This window comes from Thamnophis elegans, chromosome 14, assembly GCF_009769535.1.
Source record: "Thamnophis elegans isolate rThaEle1 chromosome 14, rThaEle1.pri, whole genome shotgun sequence".
Lineage (NCBI taxonomy): Eukaryota > Metazoa > Chordata > Lepidosauria > Squamata > Colubridae > Thamnophis > Thamnophis elegans.
The window spans coordinates 43,430,881-43,448,875 of NC_045554.1; the positions used below are offsets into that span (position 1 = coordinate 43,430,881).

Sequence of the window (17,995 nt, forward strand, 5' to 3'; positions counted from 1 at the left end):
CATTGGGAAGGAGCTAAAGTGTCCAACCTTGGCCACTTTAAGACAAGTTGGAGGGTCTTCTAGTCCAATAGGATAACCTTGGAGGTCTTCTAGTCCAAGCCCCTGCTCAAGCAGGAAACCTTATACCATGTCAGATAAATGGCTGTCCATGTCACGGTGTTCTTTTGTTTTGCCAGCTGTGCTTATATTCTAAGACATACGGTAGGCTAGGAACTTTACCAGAATGTCGTTATTAGCCAGTAAGTTTGTTTGTTATTTATTTTGCAATAAAAATGTGTTTCTTAGAATCTACCTCAGGTTTATTCTCTTAATCATAAGGTATACTCCAAGGAAAACCACGATTCACCCCTCATCAAACACAGTACTTGAATTTACAACCCTCACAGTTCAATCTCTTTGTAAAAACTTCCAATGATGGCGAACCCACAACTGCTGGAAGTAAGTCCTTCCACTGGTTAATAGTTCTCACTGACAGGGAATTTCTCCTTAGTTCTAGGTTACTTCTCTCTTATTCAGTTTCCATTCATTGCTTCTTGTCCTGCCTTCAGGTATTTTGGAGAATAGGTTGACCCTTTCTTCTTTGTGGTCAAACTCCACAAGTTTTAAAGTTGACAAAGTTGGAGGTAGATCTTGCTACAAGCCCTTTTCTTCCTTTCTGGAACAAACCTGAGAATGAAATAGCTCATGTTTGAAGCTGAAGACTGATCCAATCACACACAGTAGATTTGGAAGGATAGAACAATCCCAAGAACAATTTGTGATGACTTTTCTTTCCTCCCTTGATGATGTCAATGGGACCTCATTTGGCAGAAGTATTTTCTCCAGCTCCAGTTCAAAGAAGTTGGCCTCTGGACAGACGTTCCTGGAAAATGCAATTTTATTTTTCATTTCGTAAGAATTGTAAAAGCGATTACAACGTTTTTTACATTTGTGCTACGAAATTGGAATATGACTACTCTTCCTTCACTCCTGCGTTATCAGTCTCATATTCAGATTTATCAACTTTTTAAACTTTTGGAAACATACAAAGGATGAGGATTATTTTTTGAGGCCCCTAGCTTGTGATCTCTTCAATTCATACCGAAACATGAATTGAATCAAACATTGCTCAAAAGATGAGTCATTCATTAATCATAAACAAAACATGTCTGGCGTTAAGGACACATCAGCACACATCATGTAAAAAGTTGAACTATTGCACCATCTTCTAAAATTTAATATTAACTATATTATGTTTCTATGCAATTTCTGAGAATTTCGGAGAAAGCCTTTGCTCAATTTTCTTTCTTTACACAGAATGAAAAGGGGCAGGTTCACTGTTTTATTTTCAGCAAACTTTAATTGAGTGTCAACATTTTATTTTCTGCAAGTTAAGAATGCAGGAGGAGGAGGAGGAGGAGGGGGAGAAGGAGAAGCTAGTGGGTTTCTTATATTTTTTGTGGGGGAAGGGACCTTACATTGTTTCTAGTAACACTCTACTTATTGGTAAAGTCCTTCTTCTAAGAACCTCTAGAATGACAACAGTTGTAGGAACAATGCTAAATCGCAAAGGTGCTTTTTCAAAAGTCAACTAGACTGTGTTTTTCCCTTGAAGAAGCAGACGATGTTTCCCTTCTCATCCAAGAAGCTTCATCAGTTCTGGTAGGATGGTTCATCAGAACTAATCCTTCCAGCCCCTTCCCCCACCATCCATCCAGAACTGATGAAGCTTCTTGGATGAGAAGTAAAAAAAAATCTTCTTCTTCCTCAAGGGAAAAAATAACATAGTCCACTAGTCAACCATGGATGGATGAGTGAGAAGCTTGGTAGACCTTGAGCAATACTTGACTACGAAGAGCAGATGACAACAACCTCTTTTATTTTGGTCCTTGCATGACCAATGGTGGACACCGTGGACTCAACTGAAGACCAGGAGAAGTTCTAGCTTTGTCCCCAAGGAAGCTGGAGAAGATCCAAGTTAAGGAAGCCTGCTTGATCACCTACTAACCTCGCTCCAGTTTTACCAATGGGATGAATCTTCTTTCCTCCACTCCGAGGATGCCTCTAAGTTCTGGAGGGCTGTCACTGTGTCTGCTTCCTTCTGCGTCCTCCCCACCCTCAGAAATCTACCCCCTCAACCTCCCCCCATTAATAATTAGCTTCCTAATCTGTATGCCATATGATATAGTAATCAAAAGGCAGAGAACTCACGGAAAACAATCCCAAGGAAAGAATCAGAGGTAGAAAAAGAGAGGAATAAACAAAAGAACAGATAACATTAAACATTAATAGGAGAAAATCTGTTCCAATCAAAGCACCCCCTCCCCCCCTGTTAGCTCATAATAGCCTTTCATTCTTTATGATTTTGTCTTTGAAAGCTCCTTCAGTCGATGACAGCTGATATTGTTCTCCTATCCTGCTGGCGACAGCCAAAACGGGAAGGGGGAAGGCATTGTAAAGCTTCTCCCCTCTGCAACATTATTTTTTTTTATAATTAATATATACAACTGTGCCATACAAGGTACGTGGTAATGAAGTACAATTAAGAGGTGTTTGTTCCTGTCCCACACAAACGATGACTGTAATTTTCCTCGGCACTGTAGAAGTCACCCCGTTATCATTACATATCATGCATATCTCTCTCTCTCTCTCTCTCTCTCTCTCTCTCTCTCTCTCTCTTTCTCTCTCTCTCTGTGTTTTTTCCAAAAGGAACAGCAAGCACCTGATTTTGTTTATTTTTGGTTAGAAGAGCAAACAAACACCCATGTTTTTCAAGGCGTTGAGAGAGAGTGCAGGATCTGTTTTGGAGGTGCCTTCAGTGTCAAACTTCTGATAGAAACATCTCTCTAAGAACTGATAGGGGTTGGATCATCCCTGGGATCGGGGTAAGAGAAACTTCTCATCTCATTGAGATGTTTTGGGCTACAGGAATTGCAAGATTTTCCTTCCTGGGGCATGATAGTATCATGATTTCTCTTGATAAGGTCAGAGATGGCATTCAGCCGGTTCTGACCTGTTCAGGTGGATGGCATGACTAAAGGCCGAAGGTGCACAGAACGCTCTTACCTTCCCACCAAAGGTGGTCCCTATTTTTCTACTTGCATTTTTTTACGTGCTTTCAAACTGCTAGGTTGGCAGAAGCTGGGACAAGTAACAGGAGCTCATTCCGTTATACGGTGCTAGGGATTCAAACCGCCGAACAGGCAACCTTTTTGATCAACAAGCTCAGCGTCTTAGCCACTGCGTTCCCTATTGAAATGTATACATTGATTCAAAGAGTTGATTCGATTTGCTTTTACGACTGGATGCAAAGACTGCATAACTCTCAGACTTGAAAGTCCAGGTTCAAGGTCCAATCAAAGTCATTTAATTTAATTTAATTAATGTTCTTACTTAATTTAATTTAACCTGCTACTCATGCCTATGCACAGGAATCTTGTCAACTAATGATCGATACCTGGTTAGAACCAGATCAGATCCAACAGCAATCAAGAGGTGTTTGGGTTTAGTTCATTTGTGGCTACTTAGGAATTCTAGACTAATCCCTCTTTTCATCCCTACCTCCTGGCTGTACCAGTCCTTCTTCTACAATTGCAGCGTGTGCAAAACTTTACTGAATCTTCAGGCTGTTGTGAAGATTGTGTGTGCTGACTGCCTGCACTGAATATTTGGGGGGAGGAACTGGATTTGGAGATTTGATTCAAGGAGAGATTCGAATGAATCCCCTTCGAATTGAATTTTAGAATCCAAAATTTTCTGCCACTGATTTCCTAGCCCCTGTGGACAACCAGCAACCTTCGGAAACATGGAATAAAGGAGAAGGCACAGGAGATAAAATCAGCGCAGGAAAACCTACTGCTTTGCTATTCATCTTCCCGACCTTATCTACGCTTATCTACTGTGTCAAGCTACTGTGTGGTTTACAAGTCGTGTAAGTGTGACATGCAAAGGTCCAATCAATTCAGAAAGGGTTTCATCCTTCCTTCCCTAAATATAGGCAAGATGTAAAATTGCTCCCTTCAAGTTATTTCTCTTACTTATTCACCCTGAAGCACAGCAGGGTGCTTTTCACCCCCCAAGTGGGAGAGATTGGTGGGTGGGAAGAAGAAGGAGGGGATCCAATTATTACTCCATTTTGGTGACATGTCTGAAGCAGTGAACTCCAGACAAAGGAAGGCAGAGAGGCAATGGAGGTTGCCATATCTCGGAGACAGTCCTAAAAAAAAAAATACCTGCAAAATTGCAGGTTTGCAACCTTTCCCAAGTGTTCTTCACATCCAGCTTCCCTGCTGGGCTTTGAAGAGAGGATTGGATCAGTCACTACGCATTGTCTTGAGAATATCTGGTCCTCGGTGAGGGTAAAGTACTAGACCAGGAATGTTGACAACCATTGTGGCATCAGGTTGGTGTGTGCCTTCCAGCATCGCTCTCTCGGAAGGGTTCCGTTGTGATCATTCTCTTTGTATCGACGTTCATTGGCATCCTTCAGTCTCAAAGGTTATTTCTCATATTTCTGTCACTTTCTGTTCAGGTAAGTTATTAAGTGATGAAAGGGTCATTTATTTCAAGGTATCTGCATCCACGTATATGAACTACAGGCAGATCACACTTTGTATGGCATTGGCACAGTGGTGGGTTTCAAAAATTGTTCGAACCTACTCTGTGGGTGTGGCATCCTGTGTGGGAGTGGCTTGCCGCCCATGTGACCAGATGGGAGTGGCTTGCCGCCCATGTGACCAGATATGAAGATGCCGACGACACTTGTCAGAACCACCTTAAATTACCTCGCACACAGCACTGGCATGCATAAGAATAGGATGTAAACTTGTTTTTTCAAAGGCATCTTTGGTTTGCATTAAAACAACTTCAACACACGCAATGTTCTGATTGCACCACAAACGCAGTAGTCATCCTTACCTTTCACAGAGGCACTGAGTTTTATAAATATGAGAAATATGATAGTGTAGAATAATCATATCCAAGGACCAGTGGTGGGTTTCAAAAAATTTTGGAACCTCTTTTGTAGGTGTGGCCTGCTTTCCGGGGTCCACTGGTGGAACCTCTTCTAACCGGTTCGGTAGATTTGACGAACCGGTTCTACCGAATAGGTGCGAACTGGTAGGGACCCACCTCTGCATTGGCATCCTTCAGTCTCAAAAGACTATGGAATCGTGCTCTGGAAAGAGGTCATAGCTGGAGTGTCCTCTCCAGCATGAGACCTGGGTAGGTTAATATGGAGGATAGACTGTTACCCAAGCAGCAGATCCCCCTTCTCCATGTGGCTGAAATAGTCCAATGGAAGGGCAGAGATGATACAATTGGTTCCAGCTGTGTTGCAGGAGTTACCAGAACATGGTTGTACACAGTCATGAACTGCTTCCGGGACTCTGGTTCCGGATCTTGCCTGGAGGTTGATTCCTGAAGCCTTTCCCAGTATATGGATATAGCCACAAGGCAGTGGAGGTTTGTAACCAGAGTTTCCCTTCTCCTAGAAGATGGTCCTCCTGCTTTATCTGCCATTGGGGCGTAGAGCCCTCTTCCGCCTTCAAAACCGTTGACCGTCTTCTCCTGTAACTCTGGAAAGGGGCCCTTACGAGGTGCTCCCAGCCGGGCCAGCTGGACCAAGGTTTTTTAAGGAGGTGTTACTCCTCCATCACTCACCCTTTGTCCTGGCTTGTGACAGGCAGAGCTTGACTTCCCAAACGTTGGGCCCAGGATGTAAATTGAGACAAAAGTCAATCATGCTGTGGTCACTGTTGGAAAAGGGTTCTTTTGCTTGTGGACCATAAATTGAGTGGAAATCGTTGCAGAAGATGAGATCAAGGCAGCTGTTGACTGGTGTTGCTTGTTACTAATTGATCCAGTCCCAGAGTAGTGACGGCATTGTGCAGGGTTGCATGTATGGATTCAGATGTACATTCATTTAGAGTCCAATTAATAAGAGCTCACTAAGAAAGATAAGAGGGTGTGGGCAGGAGGCTGCCCACGTCAGTAGTGAAGTTAACTTATTCGCATAAATGAGGTCATAGTCTGGGGCTCTGTAACATAGTAAGAAGCGAAATGTGGTATTTAGCAATAGCAATAGCAATAGCAGTTAGACTTATATACCGCTTCATAGGGCTTTCAGCCCTCTCTAAGCGGTTTACAGAGTCAGCATATCGCCCCCACAGTCTGGGTCCTCATTTCACCCACCTCGGAAGGATGGAAGGCTGAGTTAACCTTTGAGCCGGTGAGATTTGAACAGCCGAACTGCAGCTCACAGTCAGCTGAAGTGGCTTGCAGTGCTGCACTCTAACCACTGTGCCACCTCGGCTCTCATTTAATGGCAGTTCGCAGACGATGGTCTCTGGAAGAGAAAGTTCCTGTGTGACATGTTTGACAAACTAAATAAAATAAAGTATAATTGGACCCAAGGGGGACATTTGAATTGTGTTGTAATGACAGGATGTTAATGGAACATGAATCTGACCAAGTCATCTCCCTAACCCTGAATAGAGTACAGAATAACACCGTTGGAAGGGACCTTTGAGGTCTTCTACTCCAACCCCCTGCTCAGGCAGGAAACCCCATTTCATTTCAGATGAATGGTTGCTCCATCTTTTCTTTAAAACTTCCAGTGTTGGAGAACTCACAGCTTCTGGAGGCAAGTCCACTGGTTAATTGTTCTCACTATTGGGAAATCTCTCCTTAGTTCAAGGTTGCCTCTCTCCTTGATTAGTTTCCACCTGTTGCTTCTTGTCCTGCCTGCAGGGGCTTTGGAGAATTGATTGAGTCCCTCTTTGTGGAAGCCCTTTAGGTGTTAGAACATTGCTATAATGTCTCCGAGTTTGCTTGCTTTCTTGCAGACTTCCATTACCCAACTGATGATGTTACCTCATTTGGGTAATGAAACATCTACAAGAAAACAAGCAAGCTCAGAGGACACCAAGGACTCCTCATGTCAATCCAGAGCTAAAATATTCTCCTTTATTGGCTTATGATACCTTATGCTATATCTTCCTATTTTCTCACACAGCTTCAATCTGGGGACATAGGTTGAGAAGGACTGATCTGAAGTCACCCAGTCATCCATTTATAGTGGAGAAAGCTATTCCTATGAATGGATGTGTAGTGAGGTCATGGTTCTTTCACATCAATACTTAGAAGCCATTGGCTTGTTTCCCAAGATCTGATTGGTTGGGCATTTTCCAGGTCTTTCCCCCTTTAAATCCTGTCATCTTGCAGGACTTAGGAAGTATACTTTCTCAGTGGAAGTCACTGTTGTATGGAAGATCTTTTCCCTTGAGATCTGGAAGCCCTCCACCATCGGGGTAAAATGAGGCTGGCTCAGTACTTTTGACTACGAAGGTGTGAAAATCAAGTGCCATGGAAATCCAGAAATCTAGACAGTTTAAACGAATATAAAGGTTGATTGCAAGCTTAAGCTCTCAACACGAATCTGAACTACTGTCAAAGCAAATTGACGGCAGATAAGGAATTCAAAGTGGGTTGGGCATAGTAAGTTTTCATGACACTTGAGTTTTAAAAAATCCTTGTGAAATTAAATTTCTATTTATTTATTTATTTATTTATTTATTTATTTATTTATTTATTTATTTATTAACATAACAGATTATACATACAGTGGACAGCATTCTGCTGTGAGTTACATTTGCTAGAGTACATCATTGCCATCATCTGTAAAGGGTATCGTTACATAAATTGTATATTATATAATTGTAAATTATATAAAATTGCAATAATTGCATACTTGTCAATATACCAGATGTTCATTAGAAACAGATATGTGTCCTCTGGCGCAGTGGTTAAATGCAGCACTGCAGGCTACTTCAGCTGACTGCAGTTCTGCAGTTCGGCTGTTCAAATCTCACCAGCTCAGGGTTGACTCAGCCTTCCATCCTTCCGAGGTGGGTAAAATGAGTACCCGGATTGTTGTTGGGGGCAATATGCTGACTCTGTAAACCGCTTAGAGAGGGCTGAAAGCCCTATGAAGCGGTATATAAGTCTAACTGCTATCTATCTATCTATCTATTACTTGTGGGCGCAAAGCAGAGGTGGGTTCCTACCAGTTCGCACCTATTTGGTAGAACCTGTTCGTCAAATCTACCGAACCGGTTAGAAGAGGTCCCACCAGTGGACCCGGAAAGCAGACCACACGTACAGAAGAGGTTCCAAAATTTTTTGAAACCCATCACTGGCGCAAAGGGATTCAAGACTGATGACATATTTGATCCCTCCCTCAGGCTCACCCTGGTCATCCCTTACAGTGAAAACATCATTTTCTTTGTTCAATGACTGACCACTGGTTACGGTGCATAAGATGGGTGGCTTTATAAGCCTAAGAAATAAATCAAACGAAATGAAGCAAAAAAAAAGGACTGAAAAGGATAATTCAGATAAGCAAGAGAAGAACAGCCTTGGAATTCAGTGTCAACTCTGACAGTGATTCATTTACAAATCTTGACAATTTTTTTTTAATGAAGGACGAGAGGGACTAAAAAAAAAAAAATTCTCACAGCTTTCAGATCCTTGAAATTATTCATCTTAAACTGATGCAAATGGGTAATGCATAACCAGAGTATAAGATGAGCTACCACATAGGTAATATTTGATGGATGTTTATTGAGAAAACTGGATTACAGCTTCTTCCCTTCCCAGCCTAATGAATAATGGTTGACAGCCTTGTTTTGTTTTACTCAAGAAAAGCAATTATATTTTAAGAAAAGCAGGTATTTCGTTAAACTAAAGTGTTTTAGGAGGTACCCTGTCTTTGGTTGATTTTGGCTGTAACACACGTAGGTAACATTTGCCTGCAAAATGTCTCAGGCTTTGATTCTCACTGGCCTCAAATCTGGAGATTTCTTATCTCCACCTTGTAACTATCTTGCTCTGCTCTGACTAAGGAGGGACACAGTGGCTCAGTGGCAAAGAGTTTGTCGATCAGAAAGGTCGGCAGTTCAGTGGTTCAAATCCCTAGCACTGGGATGGTGAACTGTTGTGACTCAGTAGAAGCTTGCTGTGAGTTGCGTCGGGATGCAGGAATAATGAGCAGCTGTTGCTCGTTAGGATCGTCTTCTGCAGATAAAAGACTGATGGTGCCACGCCTTAGTTGCAGAAGTCAATGTTGTTCGTCGTTCGTGGTTCATCGTTTGTTTGTGAGTTCAGTTTCGAGATTCAAAGAGGCACTTGGATAAGTGATTTGCTTTCCATAAACCTGATTCAAAGAGGCACTTGGATAAGTGATTTGCTTTCTGTAAACCTGGTTTGCTGTAAGAGCTTTTTGTTTTTGCTTTTGCTGTGTAACTTTTTGCCAGAGACCTTATCTACATTTATTTTTGGGCTCGCAGCCAGCTTGAGCCAGGACTGATAAAGATATTTCCTTTGAAGTTCTGTCTGACTGTCGTTTGTGAACAAGCAAGGAGGGGGGTCAGTGAACAGTGAACAGTGAACCTATGGCATTTGTGCCAGAGGTGGCATGCAGAGCCCTCTCTGTGGGAACGCGCACTATTGCCAGTTGCTCTTCTGGTTTCTGGTGCGTCCCAGCCAGATGGTCTTCATGGGCACAAGAGTGCTGGAAAACGGCCTGAAAACTGACCTAGAAATGGAAAATGATAAAAAACCAAGCCATTTTCTCAGTCGTTTTCCAACCATTTGCTGACTGTTTTCGGGATTAAAAAAAAACCAGCCTGAAAATGGCCCGAAAACCACTCCCCAAATGGCCGGAAAAACAGCCAAAAACCAGGCCAGCTGATCTTCGGGATTCCGGTGCTCCGGCACACACAGATATACTCACATTCTGATTTGGGTACTCGGTGCTGAAAAGGTTCGCCATCACTGCCCTAACGCTGCATAACAGAGTGAGCTCCCGTTACTTGTCCCAGCTTCTGCCAGCCTAGCAGTTAGAAAGCACGTACAAAATGCAAGTAGAAAAATAGGAACCACCTTTGGTGGGAAAGTAACAGCATTCCGTGCACCTTTGGTGTTTAGTCATGCCAGCCGTACGACCCCGGAGACGTCTTTGGGCAGCGCTGGTTCTTTGGCTTTGAAACGGAGATGAGCACCGCCCCCTAGAGTCGGGAATGACTAGCACATATGTGCGAGGGGAACCTTTACCTTTTTACTCTGACTAAGTTAACCTAGGAAGTGAATTCTCTGAAGGAGGCAGCGAATAGATGGGGGCGAGGCCAGCCAGTGGTGGTATTTGCCAGTTCTCAAAACTACTCAAAATTTCTGCTACTGGTTCTCTAGAACTGGTCAGAACTGATTGAATACCACCTGTACACACAGAGAGATACACACACACACACACACACACACACACACTGTTCAACATGCTTCAGCATCCGACTTGCTCATTTACAAGGTCTTGCAGCAGCCGGGAGCAAGTCCCTGCTCCGTCCTAAACTCCAGAGACCAGCCAGAGCCAGCGGCACAGTAGAAGACTCCGCACAGCCTCCCTTTATTTAACCACTTCATTTAGTCAAATGCCTTAAATTAAACTGCAGATGTTCTGCTGTCAGTGCAGCTACCCAGCCTCAGTGAGAAGAAGCAGCAAAAAAAAAGCCTCTTTCCTGATGGAAACATTTTATGCACTCTAAATAAACAAAACACAATCTGGTTAATTAGTTAATGAATTTTTTTTTAAACGCTCCATTAGCCTCTTTATATCCCGAGCTACTTCCTATTTTTTAATAAATAGAGACCCCCGTTGTAGCGTGCATCTAATGAAGGGCTAATTATCAGTACTGCGTTAGAGTTTAATGCGATTAGAAGTTGCTTGCGGTATTTCTGGCTCGGGCGCGCAAATTCCTGACAATTTAAGGAAGATTTTGCAAGGGGGACCTTCAGCAAAATGCTATGATACTAAATACTCCTCCTCAGGAATCCAGCCAGGCTCTTGTCAAAGAGGTACCCTTTTACGTTTACGTTTCGGAATAAGAGTTGGAAGGGACCTCGGAGGTCTTCTAGCCTAACCCACTGCCTGGGCACTAGACTCGATCCTGTTTCAGACAAATGAGAGCCGAGGTGGCACAGTGGTTAGGGTGCATTACTGCAGGCCACTTCAGCTGACTGTTATCTGCAGTTCAGCGGTTCTAATCTCACCGGCTCAAGGTTGACTCAGCCTTCCATCCTTCCGAGGTGGGTGAAATGAGGACCCAGACTGTGGGGGCAATAATGCTGACTCTGTAAACCGCTTAGAGTGGGCTGAAAGCCCTATGAAACGGTATATAAGTCTAACTGCTATTGCTATTGCTAAGGAAAGAAAGAAAGAAAGAAAGAAAGAAAGAGGAAGGAAGGAAGGAAGGAAGGAAGGTAGGTAGGTAGGTAGGTAGGTAGGTAGGTAGGTAGGTAGGTAGGTAGGAAGGAAGGAAGGAAAGAAGGAAGGAAGGAAAGAAGGAAGGAAGGAAGGAAGGAGCCGAGGTGGCGCAGTGGTTAGAGTGCAGTACTGCAGGCTTCTTCAGCTGACTGCAGTTCTGCAGTTCGGCTGTTCTAATCTCACCGGCTCAAGGTTGACTCAGCCTTCCATCCTTCCGAGGTGGGTGAAATGAGGACCCAGACTGTGGGGGCGATATGCTGACTCTGTAAACCGCTTAGAGAGGGCTGAAAGCCCTATGAAGCGGTATATAAGTCTAACTGCTATTGCTATAAATGGCTGTCCAGCCTCTTCTTTACCTTTTCAAAATTTACACATTTCAAAGTCAACTGAGCCTTGTTTGTTTGAGGCTGAAATTTTAGTTCTGAAATGAAAACCCAATGATATAAAACTCAGACGAGGATTTTATATTTGAACTTTTCTATGTTTCGAGGCAAGGAAAGATCTCATTCAAATCACTTCGGTGTCTAAACAATTAAACTTAGAAGATTAAGCTATGCATACCAAAGGTCACATATTTTGGAATGCATTTTTCAAGGTAACATACGGAAGGGGTTGGGTCTTTTTCGGCAACTAAAAAAAAGGGATGTGGTGGCTCAGCGGCTAAGACACTGAGTTTGTTGAAAGGTTGGCAGTTTGGTGGTTAGAATCCCTAGCGCTGAGAAACAGCGTGAGCTCCTGTTACTTCTCCCAGCTTCTGCCAAGCTAGCAGTTCGAAAGCACATTAAAAATGCAAGTAGAAAAAAAGGAACCACGTTTGGTGGGAAGGTAACAGCGTTCCGTGCTCCTTCGGCGTTTAGTCATGCTGGCTACAGGACCATGGAGACGTCTTTGGACAGCGCTGGCTCTTCAGCTTTGAAACGGAGATGAGCACCGCCCCCTAGAGTCGGGAACGACTAGCACATACTTGGAAGGAGAACTTTTTACCTTTCCTTTATCCACCTAAAGCATATTTTTACCTACCCTTGATGCTTTCTAAAGACTTTACGCTGTAGACTGGACAGCATTCAAATTGCAAATGTTTTTTTCCCTCCTTGGGTTAAATTCTTGTCTTCTTGAATTCTTGTGATAAAAACGGAATCCAGTCTTTTCATGGAAAAGACAGATTGACAAAATCTTTGCAGATGCCTATTGTTACTGAGTGGTTGAAAGAAAGCCTCCTGCCCCCCCCCAAAAAAAAATGTTTAGACTTTTAGATGTACTAAGAGTGCACTTAGGTACTTATTGAGTAACTAAGATATCTTAAGAGAGCCCCCAAACCAGGGGTGAAATTCAGCAGGTTCCAGAGAACGGGTAGCGGAAATTTTGAGTAGTTTGGAGAACCGGCAAATACCACCTCTGGCTGGCCCCAGAGTGGGGTGGGAATGGGGCTTTTGCAGTATCCTTCCCCCAGGGGTGGGCAGGGAATGGAGATTTTGCAGTATCCTCCCCCCAGGAGTGGGGAGGGAATGGAGATTTTGCAATATCCATCTCCCAGGAGTGGGGAGGGAATGGGGCTTTTGCAGTATCCTCCCCCCAGGAGTGGGGCGGGATTGGAGATTTTGCAATATCTATCCCCCAGGAGTGGGCAGGGAATGGGGCTTTTGCAGTATCCTCTCCCCCAGGAGTGGGGCGGGAATGGAGATTTTGCAATATCTATCCCCCAGGAGTGGGCAGGGAATGGGGATTTTGCAGTATCCTTCCCCCAGGAGTGGGGTGGGAATGAGAATTTTCAATATCCATCCCCCAGGAGTGGGCAGGGAATGGGGCTTTGTAGTATCCTCCCCCCAGGAGTAAGGAGGGAAAGGGAATTTTGCAGTATCCTTCCCCTGCCACGCCCACCAAGCCACGCCCACAGAACCGGTAGTAAAAAAAGGTTTGAATTTCACCACCGCCCCAAACTGTCAGTTTGGGGAACATGCAGAGGACAAAACCTACCCAAAAACCACATCTTTCCTTTCATCTCTTTATCAGGGCAACAGAAGGGAACAAAACTCACATCAAAATCCCAATTTTTTCCAAATCTTCCCAGCCACAGACAGAAGCAAAACATAGGAACTGTCTTGCTCTAAGTAAGAAAAGTAAAATTGCAAAGGGACATTTCATCCAGAACGGTGGTTTTTTTTTTTTTTTTTTTTTTTTTTTGTTATTTCTTTTTTTTGGGGGGGGGGAACTTTTAGAATGCATAAAATTATTTTGAAAGGGAAAAAGGAGAGAGAGAGAGAAAAAGGGAGAAGGGGCAGGAGGGGGAAACCTACACAAATGAGGCTGGGTTTTTAGGCAGAGAGCCCGCTGTTTGCTCTACTTTGCTTTATTTATTAGTTCTTAAGGTATTTAAAACGCTAGCATTAAAACGGGGGGATGATTTGCAAATGAATGCTGTTGGAGTTGTGAAAATATAACTCACACATGAATGTGGGTTATTCAGACAAATGGCCGCTTTGTTAGGCGAGGGGAAGTGAAGCGCTGGGTTAATTTATTACAAACTGCAAGCATTTCAACCCTGAATGTCCAGGCAACACGGTTTTTTATTTCGAGTAATTTATAAGTACTTCCCATAGCACTTACCAGAGATGCCTTGGCTGCTTCAGCGTGGAATCAGAGGGTATATGTATTTACTGTGGGAATTTGTTTTTAATAAAACTCTTTCCGAGGCATTTTTATTCCCCCTCTTTGTTGCATTAAAAAAAAAAACATTTGCTGCATAAGTAATGGATTTTATCCTTTTCTGAAAAGGCTTCAGATTATGTTGGAAGGAGATTTTGTGGCTGGGAAATAAAAGCAGAAACAAGAAAACTTCCTTCTTCCTTTCTTTTTCCTTCTTTCTTTCCTCCCTCCCTTCCTTCATCTCTCTTTTCCTACCTCTCTCCCTTTCTCCCTCCTTCCTTCCTTCCTTCATCTCTCTTTCCCTCCCTCCCTTCATCTCTTTTCCTTCCTCCCTTCCTCCCTCCCTTTATCTCTTTTTTCCTCCCTCCCTCCCTTCCTCCCTCCCTTCCTCTCTCTTTTCCTTCCTCTCTCCCTTTCTCTCTCCTCCCCTCCTCCCTTCATCTCTATTTCCCTTCCTCCCTCCCTCCCTTCATCTCTTTTTTCCTCCCTCCCTCCCTTCCTCTCTCTTTTCCTTCCTCTCCCTTTCTCCCTCCTTCCCTCCTCCCTTCATCTCTTCCCCTTCCTCCCTCCCTCCCTTCATCTCTTTTTTCCTCCCTCCCTTCCTCCCTCCCTTCCTCCCTCCCTTCCTCTATCTTTTCCTTCCTCTCTCCCTTTCTCCCTCCTTCCCTCCTAACTTCATCTCTCTTTCCCTTCCTCTCTCCCTTCTTTCCTCTCTCCCTCCCTCCCTCTCACTCTTCCTCCCTCCCTCCCTCCCCCCTCCTCCTCCATGAGCTTGTTCCAGAATAATTTAGAATGAGACAGTGGACAGATACTATTTGCATTCTGGAGCTGGAACTGAGCAAACGTTTTTACAACTATCTCAGAGATATTCGTAGTCTGAGAGAGGGATACAGCCAATCAATTGACTACTATATTAGTTTCTCCCATGCTGGTTTATTTTCCAGACTTAAGTTCCATTTGTCTCTTTCCTGGAGGCAACTGCCACAGTGCTTCTGGTTTATTGGATGCCTCTTCTATTATATCAGGATGGCTACCATGCTCGGAGAAATCTATTCTCAGACCCAATAGTTTCAGACAATGGGTTTTACAGATTATTAGCTACTTGGCTTGCAAAACTAAACTCCTGGTGATGGCTGCCCTCAAATGAAAGATCTGTCCTTAAGCCTTCTCTCATATTTGTGTAGCCGTAGGGGGAAATAACTTAGAGCCAGAGTGTCTCAAGGCCAAAGGCCAGACCCACAGGGTACTAAGTTCTGGTCCATAGGGCTGCCCTGGAAACATCGGGGCCACCAGTGGTGGGTTTCAAATTTTTTTAGAACCTCTTCTGTAGGTGTGGCCTGCTTTGTGGGAGTGGCTTGCTGGCCATGTGACCGGGCGGGAGTGGCTTGCCAACCATGTGACTGGGTGGGCGTGGCCAACTTGTAAAATGTGTTGAAACTCACTTAACAACGCTCTTGCTTAACGACCAAAATGTTGGCTCAGAAACTGGCATTTGAAGCACGCAAGTCTTAAAGCTGTCAAGTTACAAGACCCTTGCACCCCTAATCCTTTAGAAAAAAAACCTCCCAAGGGTGTTCAAACTTGACAGCTTTAAGACTTGTGGACTTCAACTCCCAGAATTCCTCCTCTCGCTCTTCATCTTGATGATGTGCGGACGGGCGGGGGGAGGGAGCTGGAACCGGTTCTAAACGGCACTGTAGATTTGTGGAACCTCTTCTATAGAAGAGGTTAGAACTGGCAGGAACCCATCACTGGGGCCCACGGTGCCTCTGCCAGCTCCGTTTTTGATGGCAGAGGGTTGAAAGAGGCAATCACAGCTGGAAATTGAGCTCGTGAGCCCATTTTCGCTGCCAGAGCACTTGGGCCCCCACAGGCACCCCTGACATGAATGTGACACTAAATATATACCAACTACCCTGGCTTCAGCTGATAAGGAGGAGGACCTGTGGCTTAATGGTTAAGACATCTGCCTAAAATGTAATACAGCACAGGTTCGAATACCAGTAAGGGTATGGCTAGCTGATGAGAGCTAAATAGCTTGAAATAGATCTATATTAGTCTCCCTTTATTTATTTATCAGCACAAATACAACACAAATGTAACAAAGGCAACAGTAAAAATATTGGGTTTCTGTCATGATGGTCTCTTGTGACGAGCCGATAGACAGATAATGGAAGCAGTTAGCTTCCTCCCATAATTGGGGCACACCAGGGGTTGTGACACTATATCTATATAGTGTATCTATATCTATATCTATATCTATATCTATATCTATATCTATATCTATATCTATATCTATATCTATATCTATATCTATATCTATATCTATATCTATATCTATATCTATATCTATATCTATATCTATATCTATATCTATATCTATATCTATATCTATATCTATACCTCTCTCTTTCTCTCTCTCTCATCTATCTCTATCTCTCTATCTCTCTCTCTCTCTCTCTCTCTCTCTATCTGTCTGTCTGTCAATTGTTCCTTACATCATCATTGATCCGTTTAATATACAAAGATCTTTCTAATATAAAGTGGTCACTACATACAATTATATCAAAGTATTCCAATCATCCCACTCTTATACATTAAAATCATTATTGTCCTTTATATATCATGTGAGTAGTACTCTATATCATAACAAGAAAAAAAAAACCCAGAAAACTAGCATTGACAGTGGTTTGTTATCACAGTCGCGTTATCACCACAGCTTTGGAATCTGTGGTGTGAAGGCCACTTGTTGAAGAGTTGGCTGGTTTTCAGCTTGGGCCAAGCATTGAGGTGACTTATCATGTTATAGCAATAGCAATAGCAGTTAGACTTATATACCGCTTCATAGGGCTTTCAGCCCTCTCTAAGCGGTTTACAGAGTCAGCATATTGCCCCCACAGTCTGAGTCCTCATTTCACCCACCTCGGAAGGATGGAAGGCTGAGTCAACCTTGAGCCGGTGAGATTTCAACCGCCGAACTGCAGATAGCAGTCAGCTTGAAGTGGCCTGCAGTACTGCACTCTAACCACTGCGCCACCTTCTGTGTCCTCTGCCATGATGGTTTATATTACCAAAGTTTAAGTCTTAGCACAGTTCAACAGTTCTCTGGACTCTTCAACGGTGCATTCTTCGGCAAGCTATGGAAACGAATGACATGGAAATCCCATCTTGAGTTCCCAAAACACAGTTGACCTGATCAGGCAATCAACAGGACGAGGAATGGTGGCTCTAGATCAGTGATGGCGAAACCTTTTCGGCACCAAGGGCCAAAACCAGAACATGCATGCATGCGCATGGCGGAAACCCGAAGACCAGCTGGTCAGTGTGCATTTGTATGCTGGCCAGTGGTTTTTGGCACACATGTGCCTGCCTGCCAGCTGGTTTTTGTATGCGCTGGAACACTGGAAATCCAAGGAGCAGCTGGTCGATATGCGCATGCCTGGTTTTTTGGCTGTTTTCTGGCCCGTTTTAAGGCCAGAAAATGGTCCCGGAAAACAGTCCAGAAAATGACCCCAAAATGCCCCCCAAATGACCCCAAAACAGCATGTTGTTTTGGCCATTTTGGGGGGCATTTTCAGGCCGTTTCCCGGTGCTTCGGTGCCCACGAAGACCAGCTGGTTGGTGTGCAGGGGAAACCAGAAGAGCAGCCGGCGACAGTGTGTGTGCCCACGTGCCATAGGTTCGCCATCACAGTTCTAGATTGTGTCCCACCAGATTCTGGATGCCATCGTTCTCAAGGAGTTTGGATTCATAGCAAGCCCAACTCAGGAAGTATATCTCAAGAATTCATGGGTGAAGTGTTATCTAGCCAGAACGTGTTAGCAGAAAGACAGGAGATATTATCCCTTTGCTACTGGAACACTTAAATAAGTTATAAGCATGGGAGTTTGAGTTCTGTTTCCAGTGTTTCTCAAGAAAAGGCTAAAGACAGTAAAGAGAAGCAAGCAACATTTAATATGGGATTGGAACAGAGGGGATTTTCCCCCCCCCCACTCACAGAATCAAGTTCTTTCTCTCCTTTTCTCTTTTCAAGGAAGGGGGTCTATTCTATTCTAT

The 17,995-nt window shown here is 43.8% G+C and overlaps 1 long non-coding RNA gene across 1 annotated transcript; it reads right to left on the reverse strand.

Annotated features, from left to right (window-relative positions):
* Positions 1-589: 589 nt before the first annotated feature.
* Positions 590-2,195, reverse strand: LOC116518093. The gene is made up of 2 exons (XR_004256502.1): positions 1,988-2,195; positions 590-862 (listed from the first exon to the last, which is right to left on the reverse strand). It is a non-coding gene; the product is annotated as an uncharacterized LOC116518093 (long non-coding RNA).
* Between the last annotated feature and the right edge of the window lie 15,800 nt (positions 2,196-17,995).